The sequence below is a fragment of the Erinaceus europaeus genome, chromosome 3 (genome assembly GCF_950295315.1).
Source record: "Erinaceus europaeus chromosome 3, mEriEur2.1, whole genome shotgun sequence".
NCBI lineage: Eukaryota > Metazoa > Chordata > Mammalia > Eulipotyphla > Erinaceidae > Erinaceus > Erinaceus europaeus.
In genome coordinates this window covers 99709801-99730563 of record NC_080164.1, presented here as the reverse complement: position 1 = coordinate 99730563, position 20763 = coordinate 99709801, and the positions used below count along the sequence as shown (strand labels likewise).

Below are 20763 nucleotides of genomic sequence, written 5' to 3'. Positions count from 1 at the left end.
AGAATTTCCAGATAAGACAGTAAGAGCCGGCTGAGTTCGTTATAGCTGAGCTGAGGAGAGGGACAAAACAGAAAATTCAGAACTCAGAGGAAAAGTCTGAAAAGTGCCTTTGTACTCAAGGGCCAGTCTTCTGTGGACATGTGTCTTGCTGGATATGCAGACAGAATAAATACAGCTTCCTGCATTAGATCCTCAGTGTGTCTTGATTCTCTGCCTGGGAATCCTTTAATGGTCAGTTGTGGGTATCTGGTTACATTGCTCACAAATGTCCACAGGTCACATGATAGAAAATTGATGGTCAGAGCTCAGAGGAAGCAAGACAGGTATCTATGGAAGCCAAGGCAAGTTTATTGAAATGTACTTGAGAGGGGCCAGGAACAAGAGAGTCTAGATCAGCACAGTCCCTTACAGAAACAGGGTTATTTACCCTATGAGGGGGCAAGCTGGGGCTAGGGCTTGGAGCAGGTAGGGGAGGGAAGGCAATTCCCTTAGACAAATCCAGGCATGGTCTCCTTATGCTAAGTAGCTTCAGGAAAATCAACCACATGCTATGTTGAAATTCTATGCTCTCATGGCCAGGAACTATAATGGATACTTCCTAATTCCAAAGTCAGGAGCTCTACTGGCTAGGGGATAGAAATGAGGATTCCTAATTCTGGTATCAAGATCTGTAGGGATCAGGGGCTGTCTTCCATCACATATGAAGACTTTTCCTCTCCATTAAATATGGGAAGAACATGTTACCTAAAATATACTAGTTGGCACCAAGATTATTTTGAACTTAAAACATCTCAAAAATAGCAGACGTATAAATGCTATTTGAATCCTCACCTTCCTTCTGAAAAAAAAAAAAGGAAATAATAACTAAGTGAAAGATGTTCTTTTTGTAGCAGAGTGTATTAAGGATATCTAAACATAGAGAACTTGAAGTCAAACTCCAAAGGCACTGGGTTTGAACTGAGATGAGAAGTTTAGGCTCTAGGAAGTGTGTAGAAATCCAGAAGGCGTTCTATCAATCTGGAAACAAAAGGGAGCCTTTCAGAGACTCAGAATGCCACTGCTCGGGGGGATTTGACTTCCGGAGGCGGAGCTATGAGCAGCAGATCGCTTTCTCTCCTCTCCTCTCTTCTCCTCTCCTCTCCTCTCCTCTCCTCTCCAGGATCAACTAGAAATACCAAAGGAGACCACCTGGAACTGAAACAAGACAGGACTAGAATGACCACAGGAACCCAGTAAATTACCAGTGAGTACAAACACGTGTGGCTGGTGACAGAGAGGAGAGAGGAGCCTAAAGAGAGATTAAGTGACTGCTAACAGTTCAGCAGTTTATCTGTTGAGACACCACCTCCAGTCTGCTCCACCAACAAGGTGACAACTTAAGGGAGTAGAGGACTCCCCAGAGACTCACTAAGCGCAACTCTCCATTGAGTCTCCATTGCTACTTCCCTCAGAATCTGGAGCAGCGACAGGGAGGGACACCAGGGAACAGAGATCTAACCAGGAAACTCAGGAGAAGACCTATACCTCGGTGGCATAGCTGAGGGGCTGTGAAAGTCTCTTTGCATAACCACTGGATTATCTCTGCCACACCCTGCTTTATCTCTTGGTCAGGAGTCAGTGATTAAGCTAAGAAGCCTACTTGTAGTTTAAAAGCCCTCAGGCTCCCATAGCCTACAGGGAAGAAAAAAAAGAGGCTTTTAAACCACTGAGCTCCAACTCAGGGATTGAAACAACTGTTAACTTCCACCACTGTGAACCCTTTAATTAACTTACTTAGACACAAGTAAATCCAGGTAATAGTGATCAATAATTTGAAAAGTACTGATAAAGGGAACTCATAACATAATATATAAAATGGTTAAAACAACAAGAAAAGATATCGGAGAATCGAACCAGGACAAGAGTCCAGCTAAAAGTCCTCCAGAGGGTGAAGCACAAAATAACGAGTTCAACATACAAACATTAGCTAAGGAAATAATCACAGGAGTGAGTAAAGAGTTTGAAAAAATTGTAATCAGAAATACAGGAACAACAAATGAGAATATGGAAGAAAATACTAATTATCTCATGGTTATTAGAGAGCTGAAAGCTGAAATCGCTGAGCTAAGAAGGCAACTAGCTGAACAAGCTAAAACAATATCAGAGCAGGGCAACAAAATAGATGAACTCCAGAAAACAGTAGAGGGCAGAGAGAATAGAATCTATGAGGCTGAAAACAGAATTAGTAAGATTGAGGATGAATTAGAGACAACCAAAAAATAAGTAAGAGATCTCAAAAAGAGATTAATAGATGCTGAAAACAACAACAGAGTTCTATGGGATGACTTCAAAAGAAACAATATACGCATTATTGGCATGCCAGAGGAAGAAAGAGAAGGAGAGGAAGAAAGCATTTTCCAGGCCATAATGGCTGAAAACTTCTCTAGTCTAGACAATATCAAAGACATAAAGATTCAAGAATCCCAGAGGGTCCCAAACAGAATTAACCCAGACCTAAAGACATCAAGACATATTATACTTAGAATGGAAAGGAATAAGGATAAAGGATCCTGAAGGCTGCAAGAGAAAAACAAAGAGTCACCTACAAAGGAAAACCCATAAGATTAGCAGCAGACTTCTCCATACAAACACTACAGGCCAGAAGAGAATGGCAAGATATCTATCGAGTGCTCAATGAGAAAGGCTTTCAGCCAAGAATACTATATCCTGCTAGACTGTCATTCAGACTAGATGGAGGCATCAAAACCTTCTCAGACAAACAACAGTTTAAGGAATCAACCATCACCAAGCCTGCCCTGAAAGAAGTTCTGAAAGGTCTCCTATAAACAATCAGACCACCACAAATAGGACATATATCAAAACACTCTAAAACTCTACAAGAATGGTGATGAAATATGTTCAATCTTTGATATCAGTAAATGTCAATGGCCTGAATTCACCTATTAAAAGACACAGAGTAGGAAGATGGATCTGAAAATACAACCCAACAATATGCTGTCTACAGGAAACCCACCTAACTCAACAAGACAAACACAGACTTAAAGTGAAAGGATGGAAAACTATCATACAAGCCAATGGCCCACAAAAAGGGACAGGAACAGCTATTCTTATATCTGACATGATAGACTTTAAAATACATAAAATTAAAAAATATAGGAATGGAGTCTACTTAATGCTCAGAGGATCAGTCAATCAAGAGGACTTAACAATTATTAACGTCTATGCACCCAATGAGAAGCCATCTAAATACATCAAACATCTACTGAAAGAGCTACAGCAATATATTAACAGTAACACAATCATAGTAGGGGACTTCAACACCCCACTCTCTCACTTTGACAGATCATTCAGGCAGAAAATCAATAAAGACATAAGGGAGCTAAATGAAGAGACAGATAAACTAGAACTATTGGACATTTTCAAAGTCATTCATCCCAAGAAACTGGAATACACATTTTACTCAAATCCATATGGGTCATTCTCAAGGATAGACTATATGTTAGGCCACAAAGACAGCATCAGCCAATTCAAGACCATTGAAATCATCCCAAGCATCTTCTCAGACCACAGTGGAATTAAACTAACACTTAACAATCAACAAAAGATTAGTAATAGTGCCGAAATGTGGAAGCTCAACAGTACACTTCTTAACAACTTCTGGGTCAAAGAGGAAATCAAGGAAGAAATCAAAATTTTTCGAGATTCAATGAAAATGAAGACACAAGCTATCAAAACATTTGGGACACAGCTAAAGCAGTCCTAAGAGGGAAGTTTATAGCTATACAAGCACACATTAGGAAACAAGAAAAATCACAAATAAACAGCCTGATTGCACATCTTAAAGACCTAGAAGAACAACAAAGGAACCCTAAAGCAACCAGAAGGACAGAAATCACTAAAGTTAGGGCAGAAATAAATAACATTGAGAATAGGAAAACCATACAAAAGATCAACAAAAGTAAATGTTGGTTCTTCGAAAGAATAAACAAAATCGACAAACCTTTAGCCAGACTCACAAAACAAAAAAGGGAGAAGACCCAAATAAATCGGATAATAAATGAAAGAGGAGTAATCACAACAGACACTGCAGAAATTCAACATATCATGTGAGGCTACTATGAACAACTATATGCCACCAAGCGAGAGAACCTGGAAGAAATGGACGATTTCCTAGATACCTACCAACTTCCAAAACTAAGTAAAGAGGAAGTAGATAACATGAACAGGCCCATCACAGCTAATGAAATTGAAACAGTTATCCAAAATCTCCCCAAAAATAAAAGTCCTGGACCAGATGGTTTTACAAATGAATTCTACAAAACCTTCAAAGAAGAACTAATACCATTAATTTTAAAAGTCTTCCAGAAGATTGAAGACACTGGAATATTCCCTGCCAGCTTCTACGAAGCCAACATCACCCTGATACCAAAAGCAGACAGGGACAGAACCAAAAAAGAAAACTACAGACCAATATCTCTGATGAACATAGATGCAAAAATATTGAACAAAATTCCAGCCAACTGGATACAGCAGTATATCAAAAAGATTGTTCATCATGACCAAGTGGGGTTTATCCCAGGCATGCAAGGTTGGTTTAATATACATAAATCAATTAATGTGATCCACCACATCAGCAAAAGCAAGACCAAAAACCACATAGTCATATCAATAGATGCAGAGAAAGCCTTTGACAAAATACAACATCCCTTTATAATCAAAACACTACAAAAAATGGGAATAGACGGAAAATTCCTGAAGATAGTGGAGTCTATATATAGCAAACCTACAGCCAACATCATACTCAATGGTGAAAAACTGGAAGCATTTCCACTCAGATCAGGTACTAGACAGGGATGCCCTCTATCACCATTATTATTCAACATCGTGTTGGAAGTTCTTGCCATAGCAATCAGGCAGGAGCAAGGAATTCAAGGGATACAGATTGGAAGAGAAGAAGTCAAACTCTCCTTATTTGCAGATGACATGATAGTATACATGTAAAAACCTAAGGAATCCAGCAAGAAGCTTTTGTAAATCATCAGGCAATACAGTAAGGTGTCAGGCTATAAAATTAACATTCAAAAGTCAGTGGCATTCCTCTATGCAAACACTAAGGAGAAACTGAAATCCAGAAATCAATTCATTTTACTATAGCAACAAAAACAATAAAATATCTAGGAGTAAATCTAACCAAGGAAGTGAAAGACTTGTATACTGAAAATTATAGTCACTACTCAAAGAAATTGAAAAAGACACAAAGAAGTGGAAAGGTATTCCATGTTCATGGGTTGGAAGAATTAACATCATCATAATGAATATATTACCCAGAGCCATCTACAAATTTAATGCTATCCACATCAAGATCCCAAGCACATTTTTTTTTGGAAAATAGAAAAAATGCTTCAAATGTTCATCTGGAACCAGAAAAGACCTAGAATTGCCAAAACAATCTTGAGAAAAAAGAACAGAACCAGAGGCATCACACTCCCAGACCTCAAACTGTATTATAGGGCCATTGTCATCAAAACTGCTTGGTACTGGAAAATGAATAGACACACTGACCAGTGGAATAGAATTGAGAGCCCAGGAATGAGGCCCCACACCTATGGACATCTAATCTTTGACAAAGGTGCCCAGACTATTACATGGGGAAAGCAGAGTCTCTTCAACAAATGGTGTTAGAAACAGTGGGTTGAAACATGCAGAAGAATGAAACTGAATCACTATATTTCACCAAATACAAAAGTAAATTCCAAGTGGATCAAGGACTTGGATGTTAGACCACAAACTATCAAATACTTAGAGGAAAATATTGGCAGAACTCTTTTCTGCATAAATTTTAAAGACATTTTCAATGAAACAAATCCAATTACAAAGAAGACTAAGGCAAGTATAAACCTCTGGGACTACATCAAATTAAAAAGCTTCTTCACAGCAAAAGAAACCACTACCCAAACAGCAAAAGAAACCACTACCCAAACCAAGAGACCCCTCACAGAATGGGAGAAGATCTTTACATGCCATACATCAGATAAGAGTTTAATAACCAACATATATAAAGAGCTTGCTAGACTCAACAACAAGACAACAAAGAACCCCATCCAAAAATGGGGGGAGGACTTGGACAGAATATTCACCACAGAAGAGATCCAAAAGGCCACCGCTCCTCTCCCCAAAGACCTTACCCTCTGTATTAATGGAGAGGGAATTGAGGCCCATTAATTACTCTGTTCTAAAAGGAGGGCCATTGACCTTATGGCTAGAAGTTTTGAGTCCTGGACTTTTCACCCTTCCCCATCACCTACTGTAGGAAGAGTGTGGGTGGAAGAAAGTCTTAGGCATACTGAAGGTGTGGGTACTAGTCTTTTTGTATCTTCCCCATCTCCTCCACTACAACTAGCAACCATTATCAAGAGGAAGGAGGCATTCTCTGAATAAAAATATATTTTGGGCTGAAATTTCACAGCAAATACAAATGTTCCCTTAATAGTAATCATGAAAATAACAGGTGTGTAGATCATGGCTTTCTTACAGAGTCAGACACCACCAAATATTTGTTTGCTTTTTATATACAAAGATAATTTACTAAAATAATCCTTATTTTCTTTTAACCCCCTTACCAATATAGTTTGTTACTTTTTTCCACTTGGTGTGGAATTACTTAGATTTGGCCAGTTCTTTTTTTCTCCTCCTCTTCCTCCTTCTATTGCCTCTAGAATTATCACTGGGGCTCGGTGCCAGACAGCACTATGAGTGCACTGAACTTGGTGGCCATTTTTTTTTCATTTTATTTGATAGGATATAAAGAAATAAAGAAAGGGAAGGCGATTAAGAGGGAGAGAAAAAAAGACAAACTTGCAGACCTGCTTCACAACCTGTGAAGCGTCCCCCTGTAAGTGGGGTGCTAATGGGGGGGGTCTCAAACCCAGGTCCTTGAACTTAGTACTATGTGCCCTTAACTGTCATCTGGCCCCCATCTTCATTTAGATATGAGGTATCCTGTGCTATATAAAATATTTATATGACATTTTTTCTACTGTATTATTTATTCTCAGAATCACTAAAAATATGTCTTTGTTCTGTCAAAAACAGTTTTAGAAGTCCAATGCATTATCCATTGCAACATAGAGCTACTTAAAGTAACACATTTTTAAAGTTAAAAATAATTCTAGTTCTAAATTTACACTAATTATGTGAATTATTTTTTAGTAAATTTCATTTTTCTAACTCAGATTTCATACGTATAAGAAATGCAATAATTTATATTTTCTATTGTTACAAAAGTAAATAAAACTAAACAAGATAGTTTTAGCATAACAACACATACAGATAAAAATTATAGGTGACCAGTAGGTGAAGTGCATACTTTCAGTGCATGTGGCCTCTGATTCCAACTCTGGAATGAAAGTCCTGTGGACTTTCTAAGCCCATAGACTTCTAGTGTTTCTTCTTTTTTTCATTTTATTACTTTTTTATTTCTTGTTTTTTTTTCTTTTTTAATTGATTTAATAATGATCAACAAGACCATATGACAAGAGGGATACAGTTTCACACAATTCCCACCACCAGATTTCCACATCCCATCCCCCTCCATTGGAAGCTTTCCTGTTTTTTAATCCCTCTGGGAGTATGAACCCAGGATCATTATGGGGTGCACAAAATGGAAGGCCTGGCTTCTATAATTTCTTCTTTGCTGAGCATAGGCATTGGCAGGTTGATCCTTACTCCCAAACTGTTTCTATTTTTTCCTAGGGTGGCAAGGCTTTGGAGAGGTGGGATTCCAGGACACTGTCTATCCGGCGAAGTCAGGTTGGTGTCACGGTAGCATCTCCAACTTGGTGGTTGAAAAAGCATTAAGGTATAAAGCAGAACAAATTGTTTAATAATTAGGAACATAAAGGTAAGAATATAGCAGATGAGATTTGGGGTATCCATTTTGGAAAAAGCTAGGAGGTCTATTTTAGTTACATTCCAGGGGACCGATGACTTTACTAATTTTTCCCTGAGCCTGACAGCTAACATGCAGGTGGGCTAATGGTACTGTCTGGGGAGATGGTGTCAGAATTGTTAATAGGACTAGAAATATGGATCAGGGAAGAGAGTAATTCTCAAATATGGGAAAAATTAGATAAATGTTGTTAACTGTAAATCTCATAGATTTGATCTAGGACCCACTTCTAAATTTTAATAAGAAGGCTCATAATATTACATAGAAAATTGGAGTCTTTCCAACAAGTGATTTTTTTTTTGAAAAACTGGATAGAACTACACAGAATAAAACTGGACTACATTTGACCATATACAAAATCAAATGTCAAGCTTATCAAAGATTTTGATATTAAACTAGAGACTATCATGTAGTTTGAGGAAAACACTGGAAGAACTCTTTTCAACCTAAAATTTAAAAGGATCTTCCACCTGGAAGATATGGAAAAGTTCCTAAAAACATAATCTTCCAAAATTGAACCAAGAGGAACTAGAAAATATGAATAGGCCAATCATAGCTAAAGAAATTGAAACAACTATCAAAAGCCTCCCAACAGTAAAAGTTCAGACACAGGTGGTTTTACAGATAAATCCTGCAAAACATTTAAGGGAGAGCTAGTGACCATCATTCTTGAGCTCTTCCAAACTATTGGGGACACTGGAATACACCCTTCCAGCTCCTATGAAACCAACATCACTCTGATTCCAAATGTAGATAGAGACATGACAAAAAATAAAAATTCAGAACAATATTTCTGATGAACATAGATGCTTAGATATTCCCCCAAATAAGACATCTAAAAAACCAGCAAACATAAAAAAACACATGTTCCAAGTCATTAATTATCAGAAAAATGCAAATAAATCCAATAACATGCCACTTTACTCCTATGAAAATGTTATACTCAGAAAGGCAAGTAACAACAAAAGTTTGTAACAGTGAAGGAAATCTTTTGCACTGCTGATAGAAATGTAAATTTGCCCAACTTCTGTAGAGAGCAATTTGGAGAACTCTCAGAAGGCTATAAATGGATCACCTTATGAATCAGCAATTCCTCTTCTGGGAACATATCCTAAGGAATCATACACAATTATCCAATTAGCTATGTCTATACCTATGTTCATAGTATCACACTTTGTAATAGCCCCAGATTGGAAGCAACCTAGATGTGCAACAACAGATGAGTGGCTTAGAAATTTATAATATATATATAACTATATTATATATATGAATATTACCCAGTTATTAAAATGAAGATGTCTTCTTCACCTCATTTTGGATGGATTCTGAAGGAATCATGTTAAGTGAGTTAAGCCAAAATTAGATAAATGACTATGGGTTGACCTTACTCATGAATAGAAGTTGAGAAATAAAAACACACAGGGGAAACATAAAGTAAAATGAGAACTTGATTTGGTGTACTGCACCAAAACAAAGGTCTCTATAGAATGTGGGTGGTGGGAGGTCAATATGGAGACCTGAAACAAGTAAGGAGACAGATTCTCCCCCAAAATTGATTCAAACCCTGGACATTCTAAACAGAAACAGGATTTTCAGGCCTGTAGGATATAAACTATAAAGGAGGGGTCAAAAAGGAACAAATGTGGAAAATTATAAATCATCTATAAATCAGCAAGAAGGAGTTTAAGGGACAAAGAAGCAAAATCATGAATCACCCAACTCCCAACACACAGCCTTAGGCAGAGGTTGTTTGGGGAAATAGGGTAGAGTAATTGGCCCACTTAACTGTGGAGTTAAAATCATCAAAGGGGAACCTTTTGTCAGAAAGCAGTTGGGAGTTATCTAAAGCTGCCCTACTGCATTCCATTTAACTAAGGGACACCTTGGATGAGGTGTTTTTTTCATAACCCTAGTCTGACTTGATTATCTTGCTAGGTCATTGTTGGATATTGGCTGAAGATTTATTTTTTGTAATTTTGCCTGTGAGAGGCATCTGTGTTGTTGTGATTCCCTCTTCCTCAATTTATTTTCATATTTTTACTTAGCTATTTCTCTTTTTCTTCTTCTTTTTTCTCAGGTTTGATAAATCTATCCTTTCACCTTTGTTGTATTTATTATATTAGATAAGTGATTGATTTGGTTCTATTTGGGGGAAACCAATGGATTGGAACTGCTCTGTTGCTTTTATTATTGATTTTTTTTGTCTGGTTTGACCAATCTGTGATATTGTTGCTATGATTTTTGTTATATTTACTGAGGTCTGCTTATGATTTCATATGTGACAGAAAGCTGGTGTAGTGCACCTTCTAATATCCTGTTCCTTCCTTCTCCCTAACTTGTTTAAGCTTTTGAAGTTGCTTTTGTTGCCATGACTGATGGTTGATGGTGTTCTCTTCAGTGGTAGAAATTTGAATGGGTCTAGCTGGGATATTTTGTTTGTTTCTTTTTTTATACTTTTCTTCTTTTTAATCTTACTCTTTTATTTATTTATTATTATTGTTGTTGTTACTATTATTGTTATTATTTTGCCTGTTCTCTGGTTTAATTAATCTTCAGTTTTGTTGCATTTGCTGAAATTTCTGATATCATTTGTGAGAGGACTTTGGTTTTGCCTTGCACAACACAGTAACTGAACAGCAACATCCAGAACACAAGCTACAAAACACACCACAAAAATGGGGAAATCAAAGACAATTAAACCAACTACAACAATGAATCAGGAGAGGAACCTAGAAGAAATTCCAAGTATGCCAGAAGCAACTAAAAAGTTCTTGGGTGTTAGACCAGAAACTATCAACTACATAGAGGAAAAAAAATGGTGGGACACTTTCCCATCTAAGCCTTAAGGGTATCTTTGATAACACAAAGCCAATTGCAAGGAAGACTAAAACAAAAACAAATCAATAGACCTACATCAAACTGAAAAATCTCTGCACAGCAAAAGCAACTATCACCTAAACAAAGAGACCTCTCACAGAATGTGAGAAGATCTTTAGATGCCACACATCAGACAAGAGGCTAATAGCCAAAATATATAAAGAGCTCACCATACTTAGCAACAATCAAGCAAATGACCCAATTCAAAAGTGGGAGGAGGATACGATCAGAATATTCACTACAGAAGGTACACCAAAGTCAAGCAAAAATGAAAACTTTCTCCAGTTCACTGATAGAGAAATACAAATAAAGACAACAATGAGATACCACCTCACCCTTGGGAGAATGTCATACATAAAAAAATGACAGCAGCAACAAATTCTGGAGAGGTTGTGGGGACAAAGGAACCCTTCTGCACTGCTGGTGGAAATGTAAATTGGTCCAACCTCTGTGGAGAGCAGTGTAAATAACCCTCACAAGGCTAGAAATGGACCTTCCATATGGCCCAGTAATACCTCTCCCAGGAATATATCCAAAGGAGTCAAACACACCCACCCCAAATTATATGCATACACCTATGTTTATAGCAGTACAATTTGTAATAGCCAAAACCTGGAAACAACCCAAGTTCCCAACAACAGATAAATGGCTGGTAAAATTGTGATATATATGCACCATGGGATACTACTCAACTATTAAAAATAATGAACCATCCTTGTTTGATCCATCTTGGATGGAGGTATAAGAAATTATGTTAAGTGAGATAAGTCAGAAAGTCAAAGAGGAGTATAGGATGATCCTGGTAATGAACAGAAGTTGAGAAATAACAGAAAGGGAAATGCAAAGCAGAATTTGACTGAGTTTGGAGTATTGCACCAAAGTAAAACACTCTGGGGAGGGAGTAGATTTTCAGCTTTACTAGAAGGGAGTAGGGATAGGGACACATCACTTTGGTGGTGGGAATGCAGTTAAAACACACTCTTATTAATTTACAGTCTTATAATTCACTATTTAATCAATATGACAAGTGGAAAATGGATTGATTACCTTAAACTTATTGATGCATAGGCCCCAATTCTGAGAATATATTTCTTTAATCTAAGCAATTAAGGGTTCAAATTGATAACCTGATTTAAGTTTAATTGTAGGTTAAATTGTTAATACAGTTCCAATAATATTTTGAAATATTAAATAAACTATAATCTTAGACCAGAGAGACCAGAAGCAATAGCTAGTCACTATACTGGATAAAGCTATATGTAAATAGTAGTAAAGGACATAAATCATGATGAGATCTGGTATGATACAGGAAATCCTAACAATGGGATTTTTCAATGTCAACCAAATTTCCAAATAACTTCATTATAAAAATAAATATCTATTGTCTTATTAAACCCTAATACTAAAGGAACCCTCACCATACTTTATAAAACCCATTTTTCCCCCAGTTCTTAGAACCATTGGGGCACAGCTTGTTTTTCAAAAGGCTTTTCTCGATCCATACCAACTGATACTCCATCTGCTGATTTCAACCTAATCAATGCATCCAGTACCACCTCTACATGTTTCACAATGGACTGTGTCCACAGACAACAGGCCTACAATGTCAACCCTTCAGCTCGAGTACTATGGTGAGACTTTACCTACCTCATAGGACTCCTTAATTCCATTTCCACTAATGCACTTCCTAATAAAGCCCCAACACCTTGATATGTACCAGGGCACAAGAGAAAGAGCACGTTAGGGGAAAATATATATCTTAAAGCAAAAGTACATAATAGTTTGCAGTGACCCAATAAATGTGGCAAGCAAGTAGGGAGACCTAAAAAAGACAACATAATGTACTTAATCAAATAGTTTCTTCTTAGACTGAGATACTCTCCTCACTTACTTTCTATTTCACTTCCCTCACTTACTCTGAGGATAATTTTGTCAGACACACTAAGGACTATAAAGAGTGCATAAAGACAAGAGACTGGAAAATTCTGATGATGGCTCTTTGGCTTACTACCAGGCCACCTCATCTATCCAGGCACTAGTCAGGGAATCCTGGGATTCCCACACAGACATGATGAGCCTAAACCTCTAATAGATCCCTCTCTCCACTGTCACAGGTCATCTTATAATAGACCTCTATGTGGGCCCGTTAAGGACATTGTCCTCAATGTGAATCAACAATGGTAGAGATTGTCCCATTCTCAGAAGGGAGGTTGGACCAAAATCCTCTCCAACTAGAGGAAGATCGGTGTGGCACTGGATGCAGCCTAGAACATTCCCAGCTATGACCACAAAATGCCAAACCTACAAGAATACAAAGGCTACACATACTGCTGCACTGAATATAGAGCCCATATCAAATTGGTGGAATTTACAGTTAATGATATTAATACACTTCTCCCAGATTTGACTGGGGAGACAGTATAGTTGTTATGCAAAAGACTTCATCTATGAGGTTCTGATATCTCAGGTTCAACCTTCAGAACAATTATAAACCAGAGCTGAGCAGTGCTCTGATCTCTCTTTGTATCTCTTTCTACAAAATTATTAATTAATTAAAAAAAGAAAGGGAGGGAAGTAAGAAAGCCAGCCAGAAAGGCATGAATAAAAGCTGTGCAATGTTTCTGAAATATGTACTAAAAGTCAGTCTTTCCAGAGCAGAGTTTCATTAAAACTTTTAGATTTGAGAAAACTTTGCAAACATTAGTGGGAACAATGAAACTGTCAGTATGAAAACACAGAATCCTATCTTCTACTTGCCCAGGCCTGAGTACCCTAGATGATTCACCAAAGGAAATAGCAAAATGTATTTTCTGTATAAAAACACTAAATTGTAAAAAAAAAAAAAAATGATTATCTAGATGAGAGATGTTTTAGATGACCTTGTAACATTGAATAATTTTAAAAATCAGTTATTACCCAGTGCACTGAGAAAAACATTTTTTCCCTTTCCATGCCCCTGAAGAGCATGGAGAATATCTTCAAACTCTTATAGCAAAGTTTTCACATAGATTTTGTGCTTGTAACCCTAACTTAATGAGAGAACTTGGCCTTAGTTTTGATGCTGTTTATTCTGCTACTCTTTGATCCTTCTTTCCAGTAACTTCACTAGCACTCATATGAAGAGTAAAATGTCAAAAAGGGAATTTATTCAGAACACTCACTAGTGCTGCTCAAAACATTAGTGAAGATTTTGTATTAAACTTTCATGAGAACATCTACCTTAATGGCCATATGACTGCATATGAACACAGTTGCTAGACCTCAATTTATAACTTCAAACTAAACTACTGAAGGATTTAGGTGGGGGTTATATTAGTGCAGTTCATACTAGCCTTTGTATATAATCAAGCTCTAATGTACAACCTTTTTTAAAATCTTTTACAATTTTCTTTTTTTAGTAATATTCCTGGCGAACTAAAGATTTTGCAGAATGTTTCCTAATTTTGCTTATCATGTTGTGCACAAAGCAGGGCCATTTTCTGACACAGCGACTTAAGAATGTTAAACTCAGGGGCTGAGTGGTAGCACACCTGGCTGAGCAAACATGTTACAGTGTACAAGAATCTGGGTTCAAACCCCTGATCCTCACCTGCAGGGAGAAAGCTTTACAAGCAGTTAAGCAGTGTTGCAGGCATCTCTCTGTCTCTCTCCCTATCATCCCTTTCGCTTTCAATTTCTGGCTGTCTCTATCCTATATGTAAAGATAATAAAAAAATGTTTAAAAGAATATTAAACTGATATCATAGTCTGATAGTGTATTTGTGCATTAGATTTACCTGAAAAATTGTTTGTTCTCATTCTTTTTTAAAGTACCACATAACATTTAGCTAAAGAGATTCATAATTATTATTATTTTTTATAATTTTTATTAATAAAAAACAAGCACTGACAAACCGTTATAGGTGTTAATTCTAAATTAATAAAATTTGATTTTATAATCTGGTTTATAACATGCTGGACAGATAGCATAATGGCTTATGCAAAAGATTCTCATGCCTGAGACTCCAAGATCATAGGTTCAATCCCCTGCAACATCATAAACCAAAGCTGAGGAGTTGTTGAGCTCAGGAGTTGCTTTGTTGAAATAAATAAGGGAAGGGGAGAGAGACTGGTTTATTTATAAGAGAGATATAGATTTCTAATGTAGAAAATATAAAATTGTGTGCTTTTTAAATCTATTCCTCTAGTTATATACTATAGCAGTTGTTCTAATAATCAAATCATTCAGAAACTGTATCATTTTGTAGTTTCATGGAATTTCCATGTTGTAAACCACTTCATCTGGCTGAATAACTTGTGGTATATGTACATAATGGAATACTACTCAGATATGTTTTGTTTTTATTAGTAAAACACTGACTTTGCAAAAAAAAATCACCACATATGATGCCATATCCATTGAAACACTTCAAAGTGGCATATAAACAACTAAAATAAAATAGAAAAAAGAAAAGTAAAAATGCAGTTTTTAGCTCTTCGAATTAAAAGCCATCTTTATTTATTTGCTACTAGTTATTTTGATACTGTTTCTTTTGATCAATTGAATCACTGTGGTTTCAAACAATAATCTTAATTATTGCCAGGATCTTGTGGGGGAAACTCTCCTGGGTACAGGCCTTATGATGGGCACGCTCTGTTGCGCACTAGAAATTGGTGTCAAGAAGGATGTACTTCAGGGCAGCAGTGGTGAGCACTACAGGACTCTCTTAGTATCCGTTGTTAGTAACGCGACAAAAGACGACCCGGGGACTGTGTTTGCTAACAATCTATATATTGAACAACAAAGCAGGGTTTTTAAGGTGTCTCAGGAGGAAGTAACATATCTATACCATATATGGTAGGGAGGCAAAGTATCTGGAGGGGGTCAGGGTTTCTCTAGTGAATGATCTAAGGAAAGAAGAAATTGTTAAGGGTTGAGAAAAGGTCAGGGTTTGATTAGTGACTGTTAAGCAAGGGCTTAGTTGGTTGGAGGAAGGAGGAAATAGGGTTATCAATAGCCAGAAGACAGAGAGGAGTCTTGAGGGCAGAGAGAAGATGGATCAGGCATGATCAGAGGATGGGAGGGGTTAGAGAACTAGGGTAGGAATGTCAGTTATTGTTTGACAGAGCAGAACAATGATATATAGATTACATGTGATCAAAGGAGGTGTATATATTCAATATTTGAACAGGTATTAAACTTTGCATAGGATCATGTAACAATCACTTTTTTACAGTGCTAAATGTATGTGTACTAGTATTAGAAGCCTACAAGTGACTACACAATTTTAAATGGTTTTCAAAATTATGTTACATAGACATCAAATTCATTACCTTTTCTTGTAATATGGAGTATATGGAGTATACTTGCTCAGCAAAAGGAATTTTAGTAAACTGAAAATAATGCCATTAGCTATGACAGTTATCTATAAAGGGGCATGACATTTGGTAGAGGATGTGGTGACTGTATGAGTGTGAAAGTGTACCCCTGAAATCTTATAATTCTATAAAACACTGCTATATAACTAACAAAATGGAAAAACAAAAATAACAAAAAATAATAGTTGGTCATGTTTTAATAATTATATCTGTATATAACTACATTTAGCTACCTATATTTTCTCTCGTCTGTCATCTTCCTCTTATTCTGCTACTTGAATAAGTTGTTCAGAATTAGAGTTTGAGCCACCACTCAAGTATGAAAACTTGATGCATCAGCTTGGAGAGACTACACTGAGCAAAACCCTAATTACTCCTTAGGGGAGATTGCCTTCTAAAATAGTGGTTCTGATTCACATGGTTATGAAACCGTCTTTCCCTGTGTGTGAGATGGTTCTAATGATTTGCTTCTAACAAATAAAATGTTATCAAAGGGGAAAAAATGTGTTTTTTTTTTCACCTAGACAGGAAACACCATTATTTTTTATGTTTTATTGTATCTCTCTTTTGTGGTTTTTGATCTTGCTTTTTTTTTAAATTTCTTTATTGGGTAATCAATGTTTTGCATTCAACAATAAATACAGTAGTTTGTACATGCATAACATTTCCCTGTTTTCCATATAACACTACACCCCCTACTAGGTCCTCTGTTATCACTTTTGGACCTTTATTCTCCCCCCTGCCCACCCCAGAGTCTTTTACTTTGGTTCAGTATGCCGATTCCAGTTCAGGTTTTACTTGTGTTTTCTCTTCTGATCTTGTTTTTCAACTTTGCCGGAAAGTGAAATCATCCCATACTCATCCTTCTGTTTCTGACTTATTTCACCTAACATGAATTTTTCAAGGTCCATCCAAGATCGCCTGAAAATGTTGAAGTCACCATTTTTAATAGCTGAGTAATATTCCAGTTGTGTATATGTACCACAACTTGATCAACTACTCATCTGTTGTTGGACACCTGGGTTACTTCCAGGTTTTGGCTATTACAAATTGTGCTGCTAAGAAAATATGTGTACACAAATCTTTTTGGATGGGTGTGTTGGGTTCCTTAGGCTATATCCACAGGAGAGGAATTGCAGGATCATAGGATAGGTGCATTTCTAGCCTTCTGAGATTTCTCCAGACTTCTCTCCACAGAGGCTGGACCAATTTACATACTCACCAGCTGTGCAGGAGGATTCCTTTGACCCCACAACTCCTACAGCATTTACTGCTGTTACCTTTTCTGATGTATGACAGGAGTGAAGTGATATCTCACTGTTATCTTTATTTGCATTTCTCTGACAAAGACTTGGAGCATTTTTTCATGTGTTCCTCAGCCTTTTGGATCTCTTCTTAGGTGAATATTCTGTCCATGTTCCCTCCCCATTTTTGGATGGAGTTATTTGTTTTCTTGTCTGATGTATGGCATGTAAAGATTTTCTCCTATTCTGTGACACACTTGCTTTTTCTGATGAAGCATGCTGCTGCCACATTGTGTGAAGAGGACCAAGTGGCAAGAAACTAAGGATGGTGCTGGACCAAAACTCAGAGTAAATAAGACTCACTATGATCAGCTATAAGAAAAAGAAATATGTCAACCACCATGGGAATGTGTATGGACGTATATCCTTCCCTCATCTGGCCTGGAATGAGATTGCAACTCAAGTTGTCAAAGTATTCACAGGGTAGGTCATATAGTTGATAATACACACCATCCAGATTTTAGTTTTGGCAACACACAGGCGTTGGATGACATCAGAAGAAGCTATTGTGCTGTTGTCTGTCTACCTGAGAGAAAAAAAAGAAGCTGAGTAGCATGAAAGTATACACACATGAGGCCTCACCATTGTAAATGGGAGGAAAAAAAATGTAACACCAGATGACTTGTGAGCAAATAAAGATTTGTGTGGAAATCTTGAACCAGAAAATCCAAATAATTCATACCAAGATTCCTGATCCACAAAGATGTTAAGACAATAAATATTCTAAGCATCTATTATTTTGTTAGCATTCCCATTACTGTATCAACTTCTAATGGAACTGTATTTTGTTTCATATGATCTACAAACATACTTGTTACTTAGCTTAAGGATCTACAAGCTAAAACTAGCATGTTCTAATAACTGGAAAGAATTAGGCTTGACTACATATTTCAAATGCATATATGTGAATATATGAACTGTATACAGGCATTAGCATAGATCCCAAAACACATATTAACTATAAATGGTTATCAAATGTTTTCTGCAACTTTAGTTTTGAGTTCTTAGAAAAACTGCCAATAGAACTTTAGGTATACTCACTCAAATACTTATACAAACTTTTTGAATTAAGTTTTTAGTTCTCTATGGCCCTGCCTCTGTTCATCACAGTTTTTTTTTTTTAAGTCTTTTATTTATTTTACTTTTGAGAGAGATGCAGAGAGAGAAAGACACAGAGAGAAACACCAGAGCACTGCTCAGCGCTGGTTTATGGTGGTGCGGGGGATTGAACCTGGGACTGCGGAGCCTCAGGCATGAGAGCCTCTTTGCATAACCATTATGCTATCTACCCCCACCCACATCACAGTTTTTTTAAGTTTTTTTTAATTGTTCCTTTTCTTGTTTTAGAAGTGACATATTTCTGAAGGTCTTAAAATTGAATTGCCTGTTAACAACTTGAGTTAATTACCACAGATTAGGAAAGAACTTGATAGGATTTTACTACTTCAGATCAAATGATAAATGTAATAGGATCAAAGTAAGTGGTAGTGACTGTACTATGGATCTTAATGCTAATAAATGTTTCTGTAAGGTATTTAGAGATGCTAAATAGAAGGTTCCTGAGAAGGGAGAGAACCCTTTCAATTAACTCATTCAGAAAAGGTCAGTTTTGGAACTTAAAGTCAGCATCTTTGTCTTTGGGGTCTGAATGACAATTAGTCAAATGTCACAATGTAATTGTATCCTTAGCTAATGCTTTGACAGTTGCTCTTGTATGACAATATTGATGTGTGCTGTTATAGACCATCAGCAGTTGGGTAAGCTGTCTCTGTTAAATGATCAGGAATCTACAAGGTGTCTAGGAGATAGAAAATTAATCTGAAAGATCAGGACCTGAGATTGATGATTATCAATCATCAGGAAGGTCTCTGGAATTAACAGGTTGGGAAGGTCTCTGGAATTAACAAGGTCCTTGCATTCTATCTGATATATTTAAAAATGGCTGTCACCACTAGATTGTAAGTGAATATGGAAAAACCAAACAACCAGTCTCTAGTTTCATGCAAAAGAGTCTAACTGGCAAGTTTATAATTTATAGTCTTGGGCATATTTTATTATTTTGTAACAGCATTAAGGTACTGGAAAAATTGAGCATGAAATATCCATTTTATTTATATTTAAAATATCATTAGTAATTGGTGGGGCAAAAGTTCTTATGTAATTATTGTTAAATAACAAGTATCATCATATGTATAATTGAGAAATATATTTTGACCCTGATAATGAAATCACTGACCCTAAAGGGCAGGGATACTTTATAAGGCCCTGGAGAGAAGAAAGAATCCTAAAGTTAAAAATAAAAGTAGGCTAAGTAAAAGATACCAATTGTTAGCACTTCATTTGAAAAAAAAAAAAAAAAATATATATATATATATATATATATATGGAAACAGTTAATAGTAAAAACTGAATTTAAAAACAAAGAGTAAAGCATAAAAAATGAGTCTGTTCATTCTTGGCCTTTGTTCTCCAGGCTAGTGACAGAATTTTAAACTTTTGATAAGAAGGAAATGCACAGAAACTATTGTGATTTAGATATCCAGCTAACAATCTGTTTTCAAGGTTTTATCATTTTTATCCAGACTCCAACCTTCCATCTTTTTTTTTTTTTTTCCCTCCGGGGTTATTGCTGTGACCCTGTTGTGCCTTCACTACTCCTGGAGGCCATTTTTTTCCATTTTGTTGTCATTGTTGTTGCCTTTGTTGTTATTGTTACTATTGCCATTGTTGGATAGGACTGAAAGAAATTGAAAAAGGAGGGGAAGACAGAGTGGGCATAGTGGGAAAGAAAGACAAACAACTGCAAATCTGCTTCACTGCCTGTGAAGCTACCCCCTATAGATGGGGATCCCAGGGCTTTAACAGGGATCCTTACATAGGTCCTTGGCTTTGGGCCATGTGAACTTAACCTGCTGCACTACTGCCTGCATCCCATCCCCAACCTCTGTTTTAGACAAAGAAGTTTCTCATATCTCCTTCTACCTGTATAAATATTCTCTCAAACAAGGGAGTCGGATGGGCAATCTGAGGATTGTTCCTGTCTCAATTTTATTCCAAATTATAATATAGTCTCAAGACTTATGTAGATAGAGCTACAGAAGAAGCAAAAATAACCCAGCTCAAAAGTGGGCCAAAGACGACGTCACTGAGCGGCGCCGCCAGATCCGGGGACCACACCGGGTCTTTGATTGCTGGGCGCGTGGTGACTGGGTCCGGCGGCCCGGCTCGCTCTGGCCGTGGCCGAGCTGGTGTGGCGGCTCCCGTGCGGACGTGGAC

The 20763-nt window shown here is 37.0% G+C and overlaps 1 pseudogene; it reads left to right on the top strand.

Annotated features, from left to right (window-relative positions):
• The window catches only part of LOC103124079 (F-box only protein 8-like), a 30712-nt pseudogene extending 16629 nt beyond the window's left edge, over positions 1-14083 (top strand).
• The last annotated feature ends 6680 nt before the right edge of the window (positions 14084-20763 follow it).